Source organism: Camellia sinensis, chromosome 15 (assembly GCF_055761805.1).
Source record: "Camellia sinensis isolate YWXY chromosome 15, ASM5576180v1, whole genome shotgun sequence".
NCBI lineage: Eukaryota > Viridiplantae > Streptophyta > Magnoliopsida > Ericales > Theaceae > Camellia > Camellia sinensis.
In genome coordinates, this window is record NC_138975.1 from 5,545,768 (window position 1) to 5,557,309 (window position 11,542).

Consider the following 11,542-nt stretch of genomic DNA (forward strand, 5'->3'; position numbering starts at 1 on the left):
AGGACTAAAAAGCCCGATGAATGTGCGAAAATATTTAGAGAAGTCGAGCAAGCACCGATTAGCGTGACTGCAAATAACAAAGGCAACAGGCAACTTTCGAGGGACATACTTTTCACAACAAGCTTCCACTAGGAAAGCATAGGCAACTCATTCGTAAGTCATAGCCAACCAAATGGCAATTATCCGAGAGACATGCTTTTCGCAAGGCAACTTCCCCTAGGGAAGCGCAGGCAACTTGTAGGCAAGTCAAAGCCTGCATAATGGCAATTACCCGAGGGACATAACTTTTCACAAGGAGCTTCCACTAGGAAAGCGCGGACAACTTGTAGGCAAGTCAAAGCCAACCTAATGGCAATTAACCGAGGGACATAACTTTTCGCAAGGAGCTTCCACTATGAAAGCGTAGGCAACTTGTAGGAATCCCACGGATGATGAAGAGGAATGCACCAGTGGAGTTCGCTGCACAGGCAAGGATCAATCCAACTCGCACAAACCAATCTCAACACATGTGCCACGACGTACACTATGCACCAGTCCTCCAAAATGAGTCACACCACAAAGGACTAAGAAGCCCGAAGAACCTGCGAAAATATTTAGAGAAGCCGAGCAAGCACCGGTTAGCGCAACTGCAAATCACAAAGGCAACAAGCGACTTCCGTGGGACATAATTTTCGCAACAAGCTTCCACTAGGAAAGCACAGGCAACTTGTACGTATGTCAAAGCCAACCTAATGGCAATTACCTAAGGGACATGGTTTTCGTAAGGTAACTTGTACGTAAGTCAAAGCCAACTTAATGCCAATTACACGAGGGACATGCTTTTCACAAGGCAACTTCCGCAAGGGAAGGGCAAGCAACTTATAGGCAAAAATCAAAGACAACCTAATTGCAATTACTCGAGGGACATACTTTTCAAAAGGAGCAGGGCAAGCCAGGCTGCCAAGACAACCCACAGGCTGGTTTGGCATGCTAGCAAGGCCACAAGCAGGCCAAGTTGCCAAGGCAGTGTACATGACATAAAGCCAAGGCCGCGTGCATGCGATGTTGCCATGTATCCCTAGACGCGCACATGCCACGCTGCCAAGACCGCACGCATGCCAAACAACCATGCTGCCTAGGCTGCGGGCATGCCATACGGCCTAGGTCTAAGGCTTGATATGTTGCCAAGGCCACGCGCAAGCCAGGCTACCAAGCTGCCCAAGTCACGGGCATGCCAAGCTGCTAAGGCCGTGCACAGGCCAGGTAGCCATGCTAACTAGGCCACGGGCATACCACGCTGCCTAGGCCGCTCGCAAGCCAGGCTACCATGCTGCCAAGACTGTAGGTTTGACATGCGGCTAAGGCCGTACGCAGGCCAGGCTGCCATGTTGCCAGGCTGAGGGCATTCCATGCTACCTAGGACGCACGCAGGCTAAGCTGCCAAGGACGCGCGCAGGCCAGGCTGGTATGCTGCCAAGGCTGCAGGTTTGACATGCTACTAAGGCCACACGTAGGCCAAGCTGCCATGCTGCCTAGGCCGCGGCCACGCCATGTTGCCAAAGCCACGCGCAGGCCAAATAGCCAGGTTGGCTAGGCCACACACAGGCTAGGGTGGCATACTGCCTAGGCCGCGGACACACCTTGCTACCAAATCGGCCAAGTCGCGAGCATGCCATACTGCAACGTCAAAGACGCGGACCTGGATGCATGTATAGACCGCCTGGAACTCCGCTCCGCGCGCGAGGGCGCGAATCGTTGTTCTTAGCTACTACAGTTCGGACTCATGTCACTGTTCTAAATCTGATCTCACAAAGTGCAATGTGAGACTGATAAATCACCAAAGAGTCCAAATCCGGCAAATCGTTTTGAAAAATCGGTTTTAATCAAGAAGTGCCAAACATGGACTGCTTTGCCAGATTACAGAGTCACCACCTAAATATTTTATTTTGGAAAATTTAGGAAACCCTGACTCTTGCCTAAGGTCACGTGTCCGTCATCACCAAAGTTGCCTCGGCTCGGGTACGAGAGGGGAAGGTCATGCAATGAGCACCCCCGCTCGCCCGATCAAAAGATCGGCCTTTACTATCATGATATGTTGTTTTTGAAAACACATGCGTTCTTATTCCGGTTTATTAGCTAATCTTACTATGTAATGCGCACAGCATACAAGTATAGACTAAATTGCTCAAGTCAGAACAAAACATCTCATATTTGTTTGTTTGAAAATAGTTTGAAGGTGCTACTCGCAAGTAGGCTAAGATGTTGATTTTGCCACCCTTAAGTGGGCTTAAAAAACATGATTTGTCACTCTCAAGTGGGATTAAAACTCGCATTTTGATGAATTGTTCCAATTTAAGCAATCCAACCTTCATCCACAGGCATTCATGCAGTTAATCAATTAAACAGTTAGCCTCATGGCAAGCATGCTATCATGGCAATCACTTACACACATGCAAGGATGCTAAAGCATAAACACTCACAGTGTACTCCGAGCCGAAACAGAAGCTAGTTAGTAATCATGCATGATCCTAGCTATGTCAAGAATGCCTAATGCAACACATGGAAAAATGCAACTAAGATAGGCTCGGCTATTTTAAGATGTCATGTGAATGCAACTAGATAACATGTATTCAAATTGGTATTGAAATACAATACAGTTTGTATGATGCGCCGAGCCCGGTGCATGCAAGACGAATGAATGAATGCAAACATGCTAGCATAAGGATGCTAATTGAAACATGCCCTAACACTAACCATCAAAAGCTGATAAGTAAAAGGGAGAAAGAAATGGGGGTTGGACGACATGCATCACACACACGCACGCTTATTACAACAGTTGTGCCCTCTCAACGGAGGGTCCAAATAATAAGCTAACTAGCTAATCTAAGCTAATTAAACTAATTATTACAAAACAAAACTAATTAACTAATCCTAGTTAACTAACTAGTTATTACAACACAAATTGAATAGCTAAGGGCATTAACTACTTAAGTACAAAACCAATACATTAGCTAGCTAAGTAAAGAAGCTAAGTAAAGTAAATAAAAGGGGCCTCGGAGCAAGAAGTGCATGCATGCTCGGTCGCCTCGTTCAGAAATCCATCGCGATGCCCCAACTTGCCTGTGTTTGCAATTGTTCTCAGAACCTTGCACAAAGCTCCAGATAGCTTTTGCTCCACCATGGGAACCTCCAGGAGCATTGCCGACCACTTGGTGGTGTTGCCAACCACCTACCGACCACCTACCTTTGCTGCAGACCAGAAAAAGTGGTCAGCCAGCCACTTTTACTGGTCTGCCGACCACTTTTTACTGCACTTCTCCAGTTTGCTACAGCAGTGAACAAAAAGGGGCATGGCAATGTATTTGCAAGATATGTGTGCACAACCACCCTCCCTATCATTTCATGATCTCAAGGGAGTGTAGTTCTCGACTCTCGGGCCACCAACCGAGCATCGTAATACACGATGGCCGAGAAAGTCAAGATTGCACAATTCAATGTAAATGAATGCACAAGTAACACATAAAGCCTTATACTCTATCATGTGTGATCAAGAGTGTCGGCGACCGAGAATTGAGGCAAGTTTCATCACTTCAAGTATGAAACATCCCTCGTTTCTCATGTTTGGACTAACACCCTATCCAAACACAATGCAATGCATGCACATGGAAATACAATGCAATGCATGCAAGCAAACAACAATGCAATAAAACAAGCATGCAAACAGGAGGCAATGCAACAAGCATGTAAACATAATGTAATGCAACCAATGCTCAACCTAACAATGCTAATGGCATGCAAACACAATGCTATGCAACATAAGCATGCAAATAACAAAACAATGCAACCGATGCTAGAAGGGCATGTCCAAAATTCTATCATGCAAACAATGCATGTATGACAAGCTTAGAAGCTAAGGCATCAAAGCTAGTAAAGGGCACCTCACAGGGGGCATGCAACATAATGCTCAATGGACTTAAACTGAATATGGACAGACCTCAATCATGCCCAAAACAGTGGCCAAAATGCTAAAATGATGGCATGAAATGCAAAACAAAGCATGCACATGCTCTAGCCCACCAACTAAGCATAAAAGCATAACTCTCAAACATGAGCAAGGAGTGACAAACATAGAAATGTGACAACACTACATGCATTGAAATGTCATGTGAAATGGTGCCAAACCATTCAAACAAAGCAAGTATGGCATGCGAGAATCCTTAAGCATGAAAGCTAGTGAATGGGACTACACAAGAGGCATGCAATGCATAGCACAAATAGATGAACCAGCCACAAACAGAGCTCAAATAGGTCAAAACAAAGACCAAAACATGCTGAGATGGGAGCTCAAAGGTCTAGGCATGCATGCATACGAGCTAGGCCACAAACAAGGCAATAATGGCATGACCCTTAGAGGCACTCAAAGGGTGAGAGAAGTGGGAACATGGCAAGTCTATATGCTCTGAAATGTTGTGGTAAATGATGCCCAATCATGTACATGTCACAAATGAAGCATGCTATGGTGCTCAAAACTTGAAACTAGCATAGGCACTTACACTATAGCTATGCAATATATGAAGCATATAGCCAATACAACCCAAAATAGTCCTAGAGTATGCCAAAATGACACTAAAACATGCACAGAGTATAGCCAAAACAAGCTAACATGAAGGGCATGAGGCATGGAATATGCAAGGCCAAAAAGGAGGATTACACTACGCCTACCAAAGCCAAGCATGAGATGGCTTCGCCAACAAAAATCGGAGTTATATCATGGCAAAACAATCCCAAAAAACACACTAAAATGATAGCTCGCAAGCTTAGGCATGAAGGCATACACAATAGCTCATGTTTAAGGCATAAAACACAAACTCTCCAATGCATTGAAAGAGTGACAGATGTGAGTGTATGACCACACTACATGCACTGAAATCACATATGAAATGATGCCAAATCATGAAAATAGTGCAAGCAATGCATGCTAGTGGCTTGGAAACTCAAAGCCAATGAGCTAGATTAAACCATGGCTATACAAAGCAATGCATGCATGACCAAAACAACACAAATCAGATCTTAAGCATGGTAAAATATGACCAAAAGCTTCTTGGAGTTAAACCAAAACATGCTAGAAAGACATGCTACTTCATAAGGCATACAAGGCTAGTTTGTAAGAATTACACTACAAGTGCATAAAGCGTGCAAGGGATGACCAAACCAAGCCAAAATAGTGGTATGCCATACTGAAATAAGGCCAAAAATATGCTGAGAACAAGCCAACACAAGCTTAACAAACATGCTCAAACATGAGGCATACAAGGCAAGCATAAAAGACACAAGGAAAGGGGATGACCCTCTCCTATTTAAGACCTCAAAACACAAGTTTTACCACTGAAAATCCATTAGATTTCAGTGGTTAAAAGGCCAAGATAAAGTGATCTCAAGGGCCTAAAGTGATGGTGCAAAACAAAGCCAAACAAGGCATGCAAGGGAGTAGATCACCCCCAACACCAAAGAAGCCTTAAACAAACATGTTAAGCACTAAAAATCAAAACTTTTTGCAGTAGAAAGTTAGGCCTAAAACAACATGCAAATAGGGCCAAAAGCTTAATCAAAAACAAGGTTTTAAGAGGTTAGAAGCTCACCCTTGTAGAACAACTTTAGAGCAACAACTCCAGTAGCTTTTTGGATCAAAACCAGTCCAAAAACACCAAAACCAACTTCAAAGTGCCTCAGCAACAAGAGTATGGTGTTTCACTATGTGTTTATGTGCAAAAGTGTGAAGAATAGGCACTTTTGAGCACAAATATGAAGTGAAATGAAGAAGTATAGAGATAGATGATATGTATAGCTCAAGCAACTTTTTTCTGAACCTAAAGCAAGAGGGGGGAGGTTCTCTTTTATAGAAAACCAAAGTTCAAGCTTGTTGAACAAGCTTAAGGCTCTAAGCCACCCTTCCATACACGCGTATGGAAGATGGTTTCTGTGCCCTCCAACTGTAACAGCTGGCACCAAAATATCATCAAAAAGGTGCAAGAAAGCTACCCACTTGAAGTGGTCGGCTAGCTACTACCACTGGTCGGCCGACCACCACAAGTGGTCTGCAAGGGAAGAAAGTGGTCGGCAGGTGGGGGGAGGTGGTCTGCACAATGAAAGCAAGCTAATGGCATGGTGGCCAACCACTTTTGATGGTCCAAAGACCAAGAAGACCAGTTGGCCGACCAGAAAACTGGCTAGCGAAAAGAAAAGTGGTTTTCAGGGAGAGAAACTGGTCTCCCACCCTTATTCCACCTTCCAAGCAAGAAAAATAAGGCTTGTGCCAAAAACAAACCAAAAAGGTTGAAAGACGAAAGTCCACGGGACAAGGCGCGCAGCTGGAAGCCCCGAAAACTAGTCTACGGGCACCAAAAGTGGTCTACGAGGGAAAAGTGGTCTACGAGACCTAAGTGTCCCTCTAGGAAGAGGCAACAAGGCATGGTTCAAAAACCGGGCCAAAAGGAGAACATTAAGCGGTCCCGAGACAAGGCGCACGGCCGAAGGCTCCGAAAACCGGAAACTAGCCTACGAGAGGAAGTGATCTACGACCACAAAAGGTGGTCTCCCAAACCTCAGTGTCCCTCTAGGCAAAGGCAACAAGGCATGGTCCGAAAACCAAGCCAAGAGAAGAACGTTAAGCGGTCCCGAGACAAGGCGCACGGCCGAAGGCTCCAAAAATCGGAAACTGGCCTACCAAAGGGAAAAGTGGTCTACGGACCTCTCTCTCCCTCCAGGCAAGGTCAACGAGGCTTCATCCATAAACCGAGCCAAAGCACAAAGAGTTCAGAGGCCCGAAGGCAAGGCACTCAGCCGAAAACTCCGGAAACTCGAAACGAGCACAAACATGCACTATCACTGAGCGCTCAATCGATGACGTCTGAGTCTTAAGGTCGGTCAAAAATGGGATGTCTACAGCGTGCACACCAAGCTGGCATGCTGACCAAGCCGCAACCAATGCCGCGCACAAGCAATACAGCACTACTGACCAAGGCCGCCGTGCTGCCGCCACCACCGTGTGCCGCCACTCAACACATCTAATGCTTGGCTATGAAGTTTCAATGCCACAAGCCAAGCAATGGCATATGCCAAGCACGCACCCTAGCATAGGCATGGTCTATGGCCTGTCCATGCTGGCCAGCCTTAAGGGAGGTGCCCCCCTATAGTAGCTTGTTAAGCCCTTTTCCATCTGGCAAAAGGAAACATCACATATGCTCGAGGAATCATAACGGAGTTTTTTTAAAAGTAATATTTTCTTTCACGAATTTTCAATCATAACTCAAAGAAAATAAATCAAGACACCATAAAAAAAATTTTAAAATAAATTTGGCCACCGGAATATTTTATTTTAATTTATTTCTATTTTAATATTTAAAAAAATAATGAAAATTAGTACAAATAGTGAAAAAATTGTAGAAATGAATCCAATAATTAAAGGATGAGGCACTTGTAATTATAGTAATTTTTTTTTAAATTTAATTTTTATTTTTATTTTAATTTTTACAAATAAATAAATATTTAAAAAAAATCAAAAAAATTCAAGAAAAATAGCAAAAAAAATAGGAAATGACATTCAAAAATAATACTAGTGCATTATTAATTATATATTGCATGGTTTAGGTAACAATATAAAAGAATTATGTTCAAAACAAGCGTTAAAAATGTACGAAGTACGACACATTGTCAAACAAAGCGCTAAAAGACACAATAAGTGATACAAAACAACCAGTGCAATGTGACATGAAATAATTTGCATTTGGATAAGATGATGATTCCTCGAAAAGTATTCATGGATCGATATGTAGTGGACAGGGATGCAGCTTGCGAAGCGGCCTTTGCGGCGACCTAGGCTTCAGACTGTGTTGCGGCTAGTGTTGCTGTCTTGGCTACGGCCTATACTACTGCCTTGGCTGCAGTTTGCACTACTGCCTTAGCTGCGGCATGCGCTGTTGCCTAGGTTGCGGCCTTGGCTGTGCTGCCTTGGCTGCGGCCTATGCTACTGCCTGGGCTGAGGCCTACGCTACTGCCTGGGCTGATGCCTTGGTTGTGCTGCCATGGCTACTGTCACGACCCAAACCCGCCCCTATAGGTTTAGCATCATAATCGGCCAGTAATCCTAGGATTACCAAAGGCCTCTGGCATGAAAAACATATGATATGGGGCTGCGGAAGCAAATATAGAAATAATCATAGTCCATAGAGCTGTGCAAACATACATGGAACAAAAGCTTAAACTTCAATATATAAGAGTGACGTTATATAAATACATTAGTTATACGTCACCAAAGCCACATATACAGAACTTCCAAAATATGTTCAGATAAAACATAAACATCAGAAAGTGCAAAAGTCCCAAAGACTCAAAAACTTGATCGAATCTCAAAAGTAAACCTCCACGGGAGGTACGTTAGCTAGCTGACCCAACTCCCCGAGCAATAGCTTAGGCCTGGTCACGCGTCTACTCACCTACATACATAAATAATAAATAGTGAGCGAAAGCCCAGTGAATAATAACAGAGTAAAGATTTTACTGAATGATGTCCATAAAGAAACAAAGTCTTATACATGATCGGATGTCAAAACAAAAGCAGTTTCATATACGTAGTCATCTTCATATTCAAAGTTCATACATTTCACATTATATTGCGTGGCACATTCATTAGCGTTAACAAATCCGATGACCCATGAAAAGACGGCCATGAAGGCATTCTGATGACTCATGTGCACAGAGACGTTTTTGATGACCCATAAAGGGACGGTCATAAAGGCATTTCGATGACTCGTGTGCATAGAAACGTTTCCGATGACCCATAAAGGGATGGCCATAAAGGCATACCAATGACCCATAATGGGACACGTATCATATAATGCTAATGATGCCACAAACACATTTCAGAAATTTGGACAATCATTCATTCATACAAAACATAGCATTTCAGAAAACTGATCATTTCATATCATCATAAAATAATTAAAGTTAAACATAACTTTATAGAGTTATTACTCACAGATAATTCCAGAAGCAGACAGATTGAATAGCTCACAGTGCATGACCTACACAGATACAGAACAAATACGTACTAAATTACACCGAATTGTTAACTTAGGTGTTTCTACTTTTATCCTCATTATTGTGTCTTAATCTTGGCCTAGGAATGCCTAGGATGAAATGAGGAAGCAAAAATGCACTTGAAAACATTTAAGAAAACTTGCTGGAAACAAGGGTCTCGCTCGAGCGCAACTTCCTTCACTCGAGCAGACATGCAAAATATGAGTGGTCGCTCAAGCACAACTTCTGTTGCTCAAGCGGTTTGTAAACTCTACAAAAGTGCTGGTTGCATACTTTTTCCACTCGACGGTCGCTCGAACGTGAGACTCAGGTCCTCGCTCGAGCGCAACTCTTGTCGCTCGAGTGATCTGTAAAAACATGAAACTTCTAAGAGCTTGCATTTTACCTTCGAGCAAACTTCTAGTCGCTCTAGCGAAAGTACAAGATCATAGAGTGGTCGCTCGAGTGTAGATTATGTCGCTCGAGCGGAGAGCAAAATTCTAAAATTTTCAGATTTGCTCTTAAGCATCAAAACTCAAATTCAAAGCCATAAATCCTGCTCTTTTGGGCCAAAACTCAAGAAAACATGTCTAAATTTGAAGTACATTGAGAATTAAAGATCATTCCAAGAAATCAAGGCCTATAAGCTTGTCAATTGAGTAAACTCAAACTTGAATTGTGAAAACATAACATGAATATGACATGCATGGAGTGATTTGAGCTCCAAGTTTCCAAATCATGAGCAAATGAGATGTTGAGGTCAAAAACATGTTGGGTTCCTTAAACAAAACCAAGATATGGACATGTATGTGGAAATTCTTGAGAATCAACTTGCAAAATTATGAGAATTATGTATTCATGCATGAGATGCTCTTCTTTACTACTTCCTTAGTTAAATTCATACATCTCATGGCCCAATTTCTTTGAATGCATGCACTAACCAATTAAATTACAAGACTAAAGGCTTGATTGTTTACCTTAGATGCTTAATTGAACTCTAGTTGGCTAATTGTCTGAGTTTCTAAGTCAAATCCTCCAAGTCTTCCTCAACTTGTTTCTCTCACTTCAATTCTCTCTCTCCCTCACGTTTTGTTGCTCAAGATGATGGTAGGAATGAGTCTACTCAACTATAAGTGGCCTATTTATATGCTTGATTAGCTTAGGCTAATTAATTGTGATTAGAGCAAAGTTGATTCAACTTGATAATTAATTTTTTCAAATTATTTGATTCCGAATTGAATTCTAATAAAACTTACCAGAAAATTCTAAAAATTCTAAATAACACATAAACTTAGTTAATCTCATGATCGGTGGCTAATAAGGCCTTCAATTAACAGAACAAAGCAGAAATCTAAACAAATATTCCTACGATTAACATATAGGAATGTAAAACACATACAAAATGCACAATTAACGCATGTTCTCGTTCTTAAACCATAGTATTCTTAATCATGGATTATACGTTAATCATGGGTCGAGGTTGTTACAGTGCTACCTTGATTACTCCCTTGGCTGCAGCTTGCGATGCTGCCTTACACTACGACCTTAGCTGCGGCCTCCGCTGCTGCCTGGGCTACTACCTTGACTACTGCCTTGGCTGCAGCCTGAGCTGCAACATGTGTTGCTACCTTGGCATCCTAAACCCAAAACCCCTAAAAACCCTAAACCCCGAAAAATCCTAAATCTTAAACCCTAAACTCTTAAAAACCTTAAGCCCTAAACCCTAAGTTCTAAACCCTAAAACCTCAAAACCCAATACCCTAAACCTTAAACCTTAAACCCTAAACTTAAAACCTTAAACCCTGAATCCTCAACTATAAACTGTGAGCCCTAACCCTAAACTTTAAACCCCAAACCATAAACTCAAAACCCAAAACCCAAAACCCAAAACCCTAAATCCCAAATCCTAAACCCTAAACCCTAAACCCTATACCCCAAACCTCAAACCCTAAATCCTAATACTTAAACCTTAAAACCTAATTCCTAATTCCTAAAACCCTAAACCCTAAATCAAAGAAAATGTGAAATACGATTTTTTAGATTTTTTTTAGGAGATAAGTTTAACCCCAAATCCTAAATCTCAAACCCAAATCTTAAAACCTAAATCCTAAATCCTTTACCCCAAACCCTAAACCCTAATCCTAAAATCCTAAACCCTAAATCAAAGAAAATGTGAAATAAGATTTTTTAGATTTTTTTTAGGAGATAAGTTTAACTCTATGGAATTGTTATCTTTTTATTTTTTGTTTTTTTTTTAAGATTTTTTTAGTAAAGGGATAATCATTATTTTTTACTCTTTTTTTTTCTTTTTGTCCCTTTTTTATTACTATTATTATTATTATTGGGTTTAGTTTGTGAACATATTATTTTTTATAATGTAAAAACATATATAGAGAATTGCAACTTTTTAACTATATAGGCTAAGTTTGGGATGTTCAAAAAAAGTCAAAAAGTCAAAAAGTCACTATCCTATTTAAGTCACATCATC